Source organism: Rattus norvegicus, chromosome 1, assembly GCF_036323735.1.
Source record: "Rattus norvegicus strain BN/NHsdMcwi chromosome 1, GRCr8, whole genome shotgun sequence".
Taxonomy (NCBI): Eukaryota; Metazoa; Chordata; class Mammalia; order Rodentia; family Muridae; genus Rattus; species Rattus norvegicus.
The window spans coordinates 13,724,008-13,739,061 of record NC_086019.1 but is presented as its reverse complement, the minus strand read 5'-3'; the positions used below and the strand labels follow the sequence as shown (position 1 = coordinate 13,739,061).

At 38.2% G+C, this 15,054-nt stretch overlaps 2 long non-coding RNA genes across 3 annotated transcripts in view; one reads left to right on the top strand and one right to left on the bottom strand.

Annotated features, from left to right (window-relative positions):
- Positions 1-15,054, top strand: part of LOC102546491 (uncharacterized) — a 266,102-nt gene that overhangs the window by 169,634 nt on the left and 81,414 nt on the right. The gene's annotated exons all lie outside the window — the stretch shown is intronic.
- Positions 478-14,046, bottom strand: LOC120098788 (uncharacterized). Its single transcript, XR_005497230.2, has 3 exons — positions 13,765-14,046; positions 11,486-11,545; positions 478-5,349 (listed from the first exon to the last, which is right to left on the bottom strand). It is a non-coding gene; the product is annotated as an uncharacterized LOC120098788 (long non-coding RNA).

The window sequence follows — 15,054 nt, the reverse complement described above, 5'->3', positions numbered from 1 at the left end:
GCCTGGCCCAGTAGGTAAGAGAACATGCTGTTTATGAGGACCTGAGTATAGATCCCACGGTGCATGGAAAAACTAGGTGTAGCCATGTGTTCCTGGGATCCTAGATCTGGTGTGGGGGGCAGAGAAAGGAAGATTTCTGAGTCTAGTTGCCTGCCAATCGAGCTGTAAATGCAGTGAACTGTTCCATGTCTCATGGGAGTATGATGGACACTGATAAAGCAGAATGGCCTATGTGGATGTTCATGGTCTCTCACTCCCTCTCTCTCATGCACACACAGATGGACACACAGACACACAGACACATGCACATGTGCGTGCACATGCAAAGGGAAAGAGAGGGAGATCTATTTTCTTTTCAAGATACAGTTTCTCTGTGTAGCCCTTTTGGTCCTGGGATTCACTCTGTAGACCAGACTGGCTTCTAACTCACAGAGATCCACCTGCCTCTGCCTCCTTGGTGCTGTAATTAAGGGCATGTGTCACCACCACCAGGCCCAATGAGATCTTTTGTTTTCCAGAAACCACAGTGACATATAATATGCATGGTGAGGGAGATACCAGGAAACTGTACGATATTTAATATTTAATAACACACTGAAAATTAAGTTCTTTATCCCCAAATATTTCATGTAGGGTGGGCCTATTGGACAATATGGAATATTTTCTTGGGGGTTACCGAGGAATTATGTCAAGCAATGTGAAAGGTTGCCTTTTTCACTAAGGGAGTGGGGGTTTCTTCAGGGTAATACATGTAATACTAAGTTATTTTTTACCTAGGACTGCTGAAGTGAAAAAATATCTTCTGCTAGCCACATTGATTCATAATGAGAATGTTACTCCAGGAAGATATTTCCTCTAGTTTTATGTTGTAACTAAGGAAATAACAGAAATATGAAGGAGATACATAGATTTCTTGAAATCTGAGATTGAAGTGTGTAGAATTGGATGAAGAAAGTCATAAAATAAATAAGAGCTCAGAGCGATAGTTCCCAAAGATTTATTTGGGACTCCCGAGAATCCTTGCTATGGACGGAATATTATGTCCTCTCCTAGATTCTTGATAGGGTGAGTTTGGCTGCCATTGTGACAGCACAAGATGGGTCCTTAGAGAATTCAATGGACTGTCAAAGCTCTGCCTTTATCAGTGCCTGATACAACGGTCATCTTTTCAAATCAAAGCGAGTTTGTATAAAAGGGAGAGGTTGCCTCTCTTTTATGTTTTCTGTGTCTTGCCTTCTTGAGAAATATTCTTCTAAGGCAGTTGCTCACCTTGATTTTGATTACTTTAATCTCATGTGTGTATTAGACATTCATTTACTTACCTTGGAAGATATCTATCTAAATCTCTTGTTCATTCGAGAAATTCAGGTTTTTTTTTACTGTAGGGTGCACATGTTCTGTATGTGTCTTAAGATAATATTTAGTTATCACATACATGCCTTGTAATTGTATTTTGCATTTTGTGTCTTTTGGCTTCTCTGCCCCTTTGAAGCATATAAGTTTTTAATTTTCATAAAGTCCAATTTATCAAAGTTTTCTTTTCCTCCTCATGCTTTTGATGTCTTATCAAAGAAATTGTGTAATCTAGATCACAAAGATTTATGGCAATGTCTTTTTCTAACAGTGGTATACTTTTAGCCATGCACTTCGGTTATGCACATTTAAAGCTTTGATCTGTTCTGAGTTTATATTTGTATATGTGTGTTTAGGGGACCACATACATGGATATCTGTTATTTTTGGGCATGAGTTGTTGAAAGGTTAGCTTTTCTTACTTGGAATTATTTCAGCACCCTTGTTAGAGATTAGATGACAATTAGTATAGAGCTTTTAAATATTTTCTGAGTCTCAGTTCTCTTCTGTTTTATGTTTGTGTTACACTGACTTGATTATATTATATATTGAAATAAATCTTGAGATGAAAAAGTCTGAATCTTATAATTTTAATCTTCTTTTCTGTTGTTGGCTTAGCGAGTTTGGATTTCTTGCATCTCTGGGCAAATTTCTGATCACCTTATTCATGTGCACAAGAAATGGTTCAATTTTGATAGAATTGCATTAAATCCACACTGTGCATTATTGCCATTTTATTAATCATGTGTTTTTATCCTTTTCTCTTCATATGATTGATTAAGTCATTATATACTTTGATTATTTTTAATATTTATATCATCTTGTATTCTTAGGATAAATTTTATGTGGCCATGATGTACAATTCTATCATATGTTTTTGGATGTACTCTGGTAAAATTTAGTTGGCAATGCTTTTAGAACTCATGGCACATTGGTGTGTGAAAATTGGTATGATGCTGGTGGATAGCTTTTATCATTCACAACCTGGCAGTTACTATTGCAAATATACTATAATATATAGGTCCTGAGAAAAGTTATTGAATATAACCATATCAGAACACTTCTGCGCTTCTCCAGACAGAGAAAGTAACATATGTAGCAGATGTGTGTCTTGGTCTTCATGTGGGTTCCCCAACAACTAGAGTAGGGGCTGTCCCTGAATATATTGCCTTCCTGTGGATCCCAGTTCCCTAATTGATCTCCCTTGTCTGGATGCACCTCTCCCACTGCAGTGCCTTGATGTACCAGGGTGCTTTGGTACACAGCGGGGAGAGATCCCCATTCTCAGAGAAGAAGGGGAAAAGGGATGGGGGAAGGGACTGTTTGAGGGCAGGAGAGAGGGCCAGTAATCGGGATGCAAAGTAAACAGATAAATTAAAGGGAAACAAACAAAAGTAATTATTAAATTATAAACAGCTGCAACCACCACTAACATAAGGAAATAAAAGAAATAAAATAAAGAAAAATAAAATCACTATAGAGAAAAAGCAGTTTTGGAAGAAGATAAAAGGATAGACAGTGAACAACAAAATATTATATAAGTTTCAAGAATAGTGAGAACTGTGAAAAGCCATAAAATATCAGCAGACGTAACACCAATGTAATAGCCAAAAATTTCATCAATTCCTACAAATGAAATATTTTGCTAATAATGGAAGACCATCTAATAGTTGTTCAAGAGTAACACATGTCCCAGAGGAGTTAACCCTGATTGATTATTCTGAAAATAGTTCCTGAGAAAAGTTATTGAATATAACCATATCAGAATACTTCTATGCTCCTCCAAGCAGAAAAAAAAATGCAGAGATTTTGATATTCAAGAAGAAAAAAAATACGTTTGGCCTCAGACTTCTCCAGAACTATGTTCAATGCTAGCAACCATGAAACAACTTCCACAATGTTCTCACAGAAAAGAACATCGTTGTATTTCACGTCCAGCTACCCTGCTGTGCAGTAATAAAAGCCAAGGAAAAATATTTTTAAACATATAAAAAAAATCAAGAAATATTGTTTCCATAACATTCTTATCAAAACTACCAGAGCAAAGACTTCCGCCAACTAAAATATGAATTTATAAGTTGGGACAGTGGAATTGTGGTGAGGGGAGAATTTGCTTAAATGTTACACTAATCTGGGCAGGATGCTTACAAAAATTGTATGTGAAAATTTTATGTGCTGAAATTGTATAAATTCTGTAACTAATTAGATCAGTTAGATGAAAAATTGTAGGGAGGGGCATATGGGGTAGGAATGGCTTAGAAGAGGTCATAATTCTATAATAATTTTAAAACTTGAACTGTGTAGATATGGAAAATAGATGGGGAAGACAAGCCTGATACAGAACTTGTTCTAACATTTGTGTGTTAGGAAAGGGTTCTGCTGTCTCTCTTTGGTGCAGTTGTTTTTGTTTGGTTTCTTCTTCTTTTTTTTTAATGACATGTATGTGAAACAGCTTCTGCTCTTTCTGTTCCTATAGAAATCATGTTCACTCTGACTTCCTTCTCCAGAGGCCCATGGTGCAGGTTGAAGCAAGCGGAGTGTTGTCTCATAGAGGAGTTTAGAATAAGCATGTTACATAGAACATGCAAACAGTAGAAAGCAGAATCCGCTGCATCTAATTAGAGTAGAAATATTGTGTGTAGAGTCATTGGCAATCATGGAGTTACTAGATACAAGCTGAGCTGCCTGAACAACTTTTTAAATGACACCCCAATATGGGCCTAGCTCAGGAGTCACTGTCATCACTACCAGGCTGCTGTGTGACTTATTTAGGTCTCATTGTGAGTCTGTTCCTCTGGCTCAGCTCGTTTGTGGCTATTGATTGGTTCAGGATGTTGGTGACTACACGCCAGAGCTCTGTTAGTTCCAGCTGAGACGTTTATTTTCACATTAGAAATACCAGATGGCCATTGGAAGCCCAGAGATAGACCAGGTTACTGGTCACATGTGTCCATGACTTTAAATACTCACAGCAAGGTGACTACGATGACACAGAACCTGAGACTACATACCTTCGAAATCTCACTAATTTCTCCCTCTCGTCTGTTTCAAATTTCAGTAATCTTTCTCAGCACACATCTTTATCACTCAACACTGTTTCTGTCATTACTTTTATACGCTGCAAAGCCATGGTAGAGAGTGCAGAAGAGACCTCTGAAAGTTTGGAGATGATAAATTACAACACTAGAGAAGACAGCTTTTTACCATTATCTTAAACCTTTGGATGGAGAGCGAGTTTTGTTTCACTAACGCTTGTGGGCAATAAAACTAATTAACAAAGCAGAAACTATGTTCAAACTTGATGTGAGGCATTAGTGTAGGACAAATGAGATGAGGTGCCCTTCCCACATCACAGGGTTGTCCCTCCTCCGTTGTACCTGCATAGAGTTGCTGGTTCACAGCTCTCTCCAGAAGTGTCTTGTTCCCTCCCCAGAAGCTCTAACTTACTCACCTGAGAAGCCCATAGGCACATAACATTTCTCATCGACATTTTTGAAGTTTTGTACCCTACTTCCAGATCATATTTTGGATAAGTGTTTCATTCTACATAACAAAGCAGGTTCATTGGATTATTTTTGAAACATTAAAACAAGCTTCCTTTACCATGCAGAATATGTCCTCTTCCACATAGAAATGAAAATCCTACCTCTAGAAATCTATGGCAATGTGACCATTTTCATATGTCTGATACAATTACATGAATGTTTGCATAGCAAAGATGTAGACAGGAACTCATACAAGGAAAGACAAAGTAAAATTAACATTTGCTATTAGTTAAAAGAATGAAAACAATTCCGACCTGCATACTTGATGTTGCCTTTATACTCTTTGACAATCACTAATAGGCTTTAGTGTATGTATTATTCCTTGATATCTAAAAATCAAAATGAAATTTCTTCTTTTTGATCTTACTCTTGCATAGTTCACCTTTCTTCTTTGATCTTCTAACATAACAACTTCAAATAAAGTTCCTGCTACCGTCTGATCACCGAAGTCTCTAGAATGAAAAAGGAAGGAGGATTATGTGGACACCCATATCTTGCTAGTTCTCCAAGGAGAGTATTAACTATAGGACATGACTCCTGCAGGCAGTGAAATGGGGCTCTTTTCCCCAAATAGGTAGGTCTCCCATAATGGTAACATTTCAGCTCATCTTCCTCATGGAGTTAGAAACAGGTACAGTTTCCTTCCTCTGTAGTCCTTTCTGCTGTCCCTTAGAAGACACAAATGTTTGCCAAGTCAGTGGATTACAAAAATCAAATTCATTCTTTGATTCATTATTTATGTGATTACTCACTAATGTGAGGCAAAAAATGAGGATTCTAATTTGAGCTGGAGGGCTCAAATCTGCCCACTTTTGAAAGTTGACCAAAAGTTGGCTCAGTCCATCTGAGATTGATTCATTAAAAGATAACTATTAGAGACACTACACATGTCATTTTCTAACACACCTACTATCCAGCCAAGATAGAGGCACTATAGGATAGGGACCCCTCTCTACTACAATGTAAGCAATGAGACATATGGGTCATTAGTAAGTGCATATAAGTTGCATCTCATGTAGCTTGGAGGAAGAAAGAATAAAGCTTGGGCATATTCACAATGAAGAGTAAACTCTGATTTTTTTCTCCCACTGCCAATGTCCATGGACCTCAGACTGCAATTTTTTCAGCTATTAAATTTAGACTTTCACCAACAACTCTTCATGGGGCTTTGCTCCCATACCTTCAGCCTTACACAGACACTGTATCATTGAGCTCTCTTGTTCAGAGCCTTTAAACCAAGACTGCATATCTACTGGACTCCCCAGTTCTGTAGCCTTCATAGACCCATGTAAATCAATCTAACAAGTCTCATATAATTGTATCTATTCTATTAGTCATATTCCTCTTCAGAAGTCCTGACTCATATATTCTCATTTACTCATATAGATTACCTACTATATTCCAGGCCATTACAAAGTCCCTTGAGATCCCTTTGTAAACAATAAGAAGTAAGTCCTTCTGGAGATTGTGTTCTAATGATGGTGGTGAGGAGGAGGTGAAGAGACACACAGATACATTGCATACTGTATTAAGAGGTTATAGAAGGTATCCAATGAGAAGAAAACAGAGGAAGGCAATGAAGATTGGGTTTTGTCATCAGAGTTAGGAAATAGTGATGGACACTGGGAACCTGTGTACATAGATTGTAATTAATACAGAAAACACCCTATGATAAAAATCAATGCTTTGTCTAACTATGGATCACTGTAACACCCAAACACAGACAATACCTAACAGATAACAGAAAACTGTTGACTTAACTTGTCAGATGCGATCTGAACCACTACTACTGGTTTTTCAGGCCTTTCATATAAGCCACAGAACTCCAGTGCTCCAAACTCCAAACCATTCTTCTGATTCTGCTTAAAGACCCTTGGCACATACTTACTTTAAAAAAAAATCCAAAACTCATTATGAAATAATGTTCTGTGCCATTGCCTTCAATTTAGCTAATGTCTCCACTGAAGATGAGGTCATGTTACTATTCCTAGTGTTTCACGATTTTTAGCATGCAGTCTAGAGATAAATGACAACTACATGCCCAGTAGTGAAGGAGAGAAAAAACCATAGGCTGTGTTTCTAAGTGGACATAGTTCTGGCAGATGAAGAAGCAAGGCAATGATTTGCATCTATCTATCTATCTGTCTATCTATCTATCTATCTATCTATCTATCTATCTATCTATCTATCTATCAACCTATCTATCATCTATCTACCTATCATCTATCTATCTATCTATCTATCTATCTATCTATCTATCTATCTATCTATTATCTATCAACCTATCTATCATCTATCTACCTATCATCTATCTATCTATCTATCTATCTATCTATCTATCTATCTATCTATCTATCTATCTACCTATCTATCATCTATCTACCTATCATCTATCTATCTATCTATCTACCTACCTATCATCTATCTACCTATCATCTATCTATCTATCTATCTATCTATCTATCTATCTATCTATCTACCTATCTATCATCTATCTACCTATTATCTATCTATCTATCTATCTATCTATCTATCTATCTATCTATCTATCTATCTATCTCTTAACATTCCTAATTTCCAAATTAAAAATTCAGAATGCTCTAAAAACTAAAATGTTTTGAGTAATACCGTAATATCACAAGTGGGAAATTCCATGCCTGACTTCTTGTGATTAGTCAGTGTTAAACACAAGCACATTAAAAACTTGATAAAAATTTCCATCAGATTGTGTGTTCAAGACGTACATGAAACATAAGCGAACTTTGTGGTTAGGTGTGGGTACCATCCCCAAACTCTATTGTTATGCAAATGCAAACATTCCTGAATTGGGAAAAAACCCAAAGAACCAGAGCATTTTTGGTGATAATAACTTTGGATAAAAGCTATGTGAATTCATTGAAGACTGAATTCTCTGGAATTCATTGAATTTTGGTTATGAAGATGTAGCTACTGAGGGTGCTCTCAGTCTTTGCCTTTATCTACCCTGGTGTACATTCTTGTTTGGAACTAGTAATAGGCAGATGATGAGCTTGTAGTCAGAGCCCCTTCTAATTAGGGTCTAGGTTACATTGCTATAACAAAATGATTTAAAATTCTGTGGCTGAAAGAAGGAAGAGAGGTCCATGCAGGTAGAAATATTGGAGAAGAGACTCAAATCCAATTTTTAAACAGTTCGAGGTAGACATCACAGAAAGTACTTGCCCTAATGGTCTGGTCATGAGGAATGTCCTTTTTATGGTTATATCTGAAGGATAGGAGACTGAGAGACCAGGAGGAATGGTGCAGCTCTGAGCTATTTTTACAGAAGGGGAGAATATATTGCAGTGGGCAATTTACATTTCCTGTGTAATCTCTCAATCAATACAGTATAACAAGGGGGCATTTTTGTGTTTGCTTGTAACATATTCATGCACGTGGTGAGGTCATTAAAGGATTAAGCCAAAATAAAACTCCATCTCTCATCCCTATCCCCAGAGTCCCCTGAAAGCTCACATAAAGCAAATTAATACTTCCCATGCTCCAGTTCTAAAATATAAGCTGGCTTGGTAAATTGTACTCATTCTCATTCTCGTATCATTTCATATAAAGAGGAAGAGAAGGCACTATTCACGACATTATAGACTTAGAAAAAACATTCTCACGTACCAAAGGGACTTGATTTGACTCAATATATTTCATTTTGGAAGGAAATGAACTCTCCCAATGTCTTTCCAACAGTTCTACAGTCACATGTACGCCTGTGCTTCTGTGTTGAACATGTAACCATTGCCATCCGCTTTACCCTATGAGCACTGCTGTGTATGTTGATATTTGCAAGATCCTTTAGGAATGCACGAAAATCTCAAACACTATTGCTGCAAATCAAATGGCTTACTTCAGTGACTCACTGTGCTGGCAGATAAATTACTTTTTGGTTATAGAAGCAATCTAACTGTCTTTTTACTCTGTAAAGCTGATCTCCCCGAGGAAAGTATGTCTTTCATTGATCCCTGGTGAGGAATACTTCAGATGACCTGGTTCAATAGTGAAAATCAAAACCAGTAAAGACAGGTTTGTCAACCTGGATATAGATCACCAGGAAACCAGGGGTCAAAAGCCTGAGTAAAAAGTAAGGCTTTACCTCTATTTAAAATGTCTCTTGTTAGAGAGCCCTTATAATTTAAATCTGAAATCACTGAATGGAATTATCCATTCAGTGTGATCAAACACAGGAAACAGAAACACAGGCTGAAAGAAAATGTGTAATAGTAGGGATGGGAGTGGGTCTTTTGCAAATTCTCAGGGCTTGAATTTCTCTTTGCTTAATGCTCTTCTTTCTAAGTTCAGTTTTATATCAGACAGACAAAATGTCCTTCAAGGAAGGAGACTCTGTAGTTGTGGAGCCCAAGAAATACAAAGATCATATGGTGGTTACAGTCATTGGTCAGTGACTTGTAAGTCGGGGACCCAATTTTCTCACAGGTAAACAGGAGACAGTTTTACACATTTCCACAGATATCACTAAAATTAACTAAAACAATACTTGTGAACAGAACATGCCCTGTAGGCCACAAATGAGGCTCCATGTGCAGAGAGGTTATGTTATTTCTTGTTTCACAGGTATTCTAAGTCAAACAATTTCTTAATCTGGTTCCTGGACTGTCCTCAGGCTGCCCATGGCCCTTAAACCCTCTCTTAGCCTTATCCACCGTCTGCTCACTTTTCTCTCATCTCACTCCTGTACCAGCTCTTTGCTGCCCAGATAAAGACCGCCATCGCCACTGTCTTGTTAATCTAATGACCTTTAAGCTCAGTTGTGTTTCATGAAGGCAACATGTACTTTGAGGTAAACATTTTTTCCCCACTGGTTTAATTTTAGCTGCATGAGCCAGAAGGGAGTCAAATCACACAAGAGGTCACAGGCACAGTGGGGGAGAGAAAGGCGCTCAGGAACACATTCCCCTGGAGTCATCTCCTGTTTAATTTTCTACCGCAAAGAGCAATCCAGCACTGACTTTAAAGGAAACTCAGGGAGAGCTAAACAATGTGGCTCTCTTAGGAGGGCACTGCTGGGTGTGAGTAGCACAAAATAAAAGTCAGCTTCAATAGATTGGTTTCATAGATGATTTATCAAATTCTCATTTTCCCCATTTTTAACAGAGTACCTTTGGACATATCAAAAGTTGACATCACCTTATCCTTTTCCCTCCTCTATGAAGGTTCAACAGGGATATTCTTTTCATATGATGAGGATTAAATTAGTACAGGAAGTGAAGTGCTCTGCTGTGGAATGATTAATAAGTGATCACTTCGTTACAAAAGTGTAAGGAGGCGGTGTTTTTTCTGTACCTATAACTTGGGGGGTGCCGGCCATATGCCTATGCTAAATTACAGAGAGCTTAAAGAAGCACCTCATGCTGCAGACTCAGGTGCAGAGAGAAGCTTGAGAGCTTAGAACCCAGAATTCTTGGAAAGTGAAAAGTCCCCCTGTGATATCCGAGACTGTCAGAGGTTTCACCTCTGGTACAACCCAATAAGGGACAATGGCTTGAGCTCTTAGTACAAGGTAGCTTATGGACCATCAAAGCCCACCTTTCAAGGAATCTTGTCCAGTAATCACTCATCTTCCTCCCGCCATCTGTAAGATGGAGATGAAGCCCCATTACTTCCTGAAACACCTATTAGAGGGATAAATCTGATGCCACGGGAGACTTGAGTCTTCTCTGAGTTCTTAAAAAGATTCTTCTGTGAGGTGAGATTGTTCAGTAAGTCTCGGTTAGCTTGTTAGTCTTTTTCTTTAACCTCTAGGGATCAGATTTGAGCATAGCACTTTTAAAACATATGCTTGTGTTTATTAGTTGTGACATGTCCATACACGTAAGCATAGCATGCTCTGCCTACTGTTGGCTCTACCGCATCCCGCCCTCCTCCTCTTTTTCTTGTCCTCCAGTCCCTTTCTCCAATGGTCACTTTTTTTATTTTCAGGAAAATCACTTAGGAGGCAAAGTGTGTGATACTTTGGTGTATGGACAACATTGTTTAACATGATAATGTACAGTTCCATTTTCCTATGAACAATCCTCCTCTTCTTCCTTTTCTCCTCTCTCTCTCCCTCTCCTCCCTCCTTCCCTCCCTTCCCCCCAACTCTCTCTGTGTACTATGTTTTCTTATACCTGTTAATATGGTGATCACCCCTAAGGTTTTACCTTAGCTGCTGTAAACAGTGCTTCAGTAAACATGCAATTGCGGATGTATCACTATGCTGGATGCTATGTGATGGCTTCATTTACTTTAGATAAATACGCGGATGTGGCATAACAATGGTTGCAGCTTTGATTTGGGAAGCATGTCTATACTTTTCTCTGTATTGGTTGTACTGATGTTCTTGCCTCCGGTGGCATCTCAGGGATCCTTTTCTCTATATCCTTGCCCACATTTGCTATTTCGATATTTTTTTTTCAAATAACAGTTAACCTAATAGCTCAGTGTAATTTAACTTGCATTTCTATGAGGTAAAGGTAGTGAACTTTTTTTTTTTCATATATTTATTGGTCCCTTGCACTTCTTTGAGGAAGTGTTAGCAATACATATAAAGCCATAATACCATACCTCTTTAAAGATGATTGGAGTTTACAGTCAAACTTTATCTTCGATCAGGAGTGCCATGTACTTTGTATGCAAACCAGCACAGTTGAGGGTAGATGATGTTTTTCAAGTAAACATGGGAAAGAAATATAAATAGATTATTAAAATGAAGAGAATAGACAACAACAGTAAAAGCTTCTGCCATTTCTTATATTCTCTCTTCTTCCAGAATTTCACCTATATGGTTGATTTTCTGTAGCTGATGGAATTGTATGTAACAGCACAAGTCTTGATCGATTGTGTTGGACACCAGCTACTTCTAGGAGCTTTCCCCTTGGTAAACATGGTTTACACACTCTATTTAAAGTCTCCTCCTTACACAAAGTTGAGTTAGTCTTTTCTGTAAAGATTGCAATTTTTTATTATAGTTTTCTCTATATAGTAAGTCATCCAAGCTAGAGACTATCAGTTATACCCAGGTACAATCCTTAACTTGCAAGTGGTTTTCTTTTATTTTGTTTTCTCTTTGTTTCTAGATTGAACCATTTATCTGAGTAATTTTATTTTAAAATTTCAAGTTAACTTTTGCTTTAGATTTATTTTGTGTGTGTGACTATTTTGCCTGTATGCATGTATAATGTATGTATGTATACTGTATGTGGGCTGGTGCCCACAGAGGTCAAAAGAAGGCATTAGATGGTATGGAACTATAGTTACACATGGTTGTGAATAACCATGTGGGTGTTGGGAACTGATCCTGATTCCTCTGCAAGACCAGCAATTACTCTGAATTGCTAAAGTCATCCTTCTACCCTCTAGGTTAATATTTTTTATTGGGCCAAACAATTTTATAAATAATTTTATCACTAAACTCTAGCTGCTTGCTACTTTTATGTCAAGAGTCACTTACTTGAAACTCTAGTTATTCAACACCATCAAAATATCTTATCTTAGAAAGTCGTAAGTTTAAATTTGAACAAAATCTCAGACAATGTGTATGTCTCCATGTTATTAAGTGTTTTCCCACAAAATCAAAATTAAAAAATGTAGTTTGTTTTTACATTGCTCAAATGAATAATGGTAGTAGTTTCAGGAAGTATGCTAGTCTCTATTGTCTGCATAGGATGGTCCCTGAGACCCATGGGGATGTTTGAAATCACTGAGAGTTCGGAACCCCACACACAGTATATTCTTTTATATAGACACACATAAATGTGTAATAATATATGTATACATAACTATGGTAACTATGGTAACTAATCATATATCTGATACCCTAAGAGATTAACAATGATCAACAAATGCAAAAAATATATAATCATTTGCTATAAGGAACATAATGTGAGCATGGCTTTTCTTTCTCTCTTACAATATCTAATATGTACTCACCTCTGTTCTAGGGATAATGTAAGACACAATGCCTACGTGACAAGGGATATGGTATGACATTGACCTCACAACACATCACTAGGTTGTGTTAATGTGACAGTCTTATGAAATTAAGCATCAAGATGCCACCACAATCAACTTAATAACTAAGACAACAACCAAATGACAAATGGGCTATTATATGGATGATGTGGATGTGTTGGACCAAAGAGATGATTCACATTCTGAGTGGGACAGAATGTGACAGCATGACTTTTCATCACGCTACAAAGAATAGTGTTTAATTCTTAGGAACTCTTCATTTCTAGAATTTTCCATGTATTATTTTTAGACTGTAGCTAATCATGAGAGACTGAACCTGTGGAGAATGAAACCATAAGTAAAGAGGGATGGCTTTCTAAGTGAGTTGCTCAGATAATGACCACTGTTACACTTCAACATTATCGTTTGTCAAGTCAACACATGAACAAATCAGAGTGACTCTCTTGGCTGTTTCCAGTCACTGCTGAATAGGGGACTCATCTCATTTCACTTCAGAGGAGCCCTGAGCTTAGGTTTTCTGCATTTCACCTCTTCAGAAGACTGTTTCACCTTACTTCAAAAGCTCCTTCCGCCTTGCTGTGTGAATTCAAACAAATAGCTTTTCTCAGTAGTCCTGATACTTACTTTCTTCTGGTCTCCTTTTGTCTTTATTTCTGCCTTCTCAGTAGCTGTTCTTCATATGTGCTAATGTATCAAAGTGACGCCCACTCCTTGTTTCTTTGTCTTCCCTCTGATACATATTCTGTCCCTTATGCAAATTACAATGTATCATCTCCCTTCCTGCATTTCTTTTAGGCTCCATGTGCATTGTGAAAATAGCGGGGATACCCCAGAGCTTCTCAAAGGAGTCTGTTAATACGAGTCTTCCTTACCTTTTTCTTCTCCCTTTCCCTTCCTTGGCACCCCCTGTTCACTTTGGTCATCTGCCAAGGTTGGAATTTCAGAGAGAAGAATACCAAGAAGAGAGCAGTATGTCCCCAGACTTTCAAGTTCCAGTTCTGTTTTTTCTCTCATCGTGATTGTCCTGTGACTTTAAATGTGCCCCTTAATCATCCACGCACCATATTCTTCGCCGACTAACGCAAAGGGGCTGAACTAGATGTTCCCAGAGACCGTTTCCTATTTTGACATTGACTTGTTGCATCATGACTAAGCTACTTCCTGTGTGGTTTTCAGTAGCACACAGGGGCACTTTTGCATATCATGAGTGGGGTGCTTGATGCCTGGAAGAGGGTAACTGAGAATGATTGGCCTTGGCCAGTCTTCTAACAGCTACTCCTGCATTGTCTTCCTTGTCCCTTCATGCTCACTTCTTTTGCAGAACACCAAATCCATAGAAAAATCACTTCCCGTGACTACACGTTTGTAAACATTTATTGTTCCGGCTCGCCATTGCAATTTTGGATCTTCAGAAGATTTGTGGCCTTTAATATTCTGGATAAGTCAGAGTTTGTGCATATGAATATATTTGATGGAGCCTGATCACCTGCAAGACATGAGCTATGAAGCTCTCGAAATGAAAATCTATCTAATTTTAGGTGGTCCGTGTCTCCTATTTATCACAAGTCCCTCCTTCCCTTCCCACCTCCCAAATGCCCAATATTTCCTAGAACCCAATATTTCACAGGCTCCGTGGCACTGCTGTGAGATGGGAAACAACCCAATTTCTATTTTATAGATACTAAAATGGAGACACAGAAAAAGTGTGTGATCTGTAGCAGCACTCCCGCAGCTCAGCCAGGAATGGCAGAGTAGAGAGCAAGAAGAGAAATAACCCAACTCCTCTGTGATTCTCCTATGCTGAGGATCAGAGTGTCACAGGACCCAAAGATTCGGAGAAGCCAGCGCCCCACAATGATCCATTTAGGGAAGTCTGTATTTGAGCTTCTCCAGTAGAGATATCAAGCTCCTGACTAATGCATACTTCTGACCTATGTTCTCCGCTGCTAAAGCATCCCTCCTTGTTCCTCATTGTGAGCCACAAATAGATTCCAGCGCTTACTCTGCCCTGCTTTATCCTGGCTTCGGCCTTCTGTCCAGTTATTCGTGTGTTCTAGCAATTACCTTTCCAGTCCCCAATTCATCCCAAGGCCTATACCTGGTTATCTTTTGGTGACAATGCTTCTTTATATGATTTTACTGCGCCTGTTTCTCAACACTAG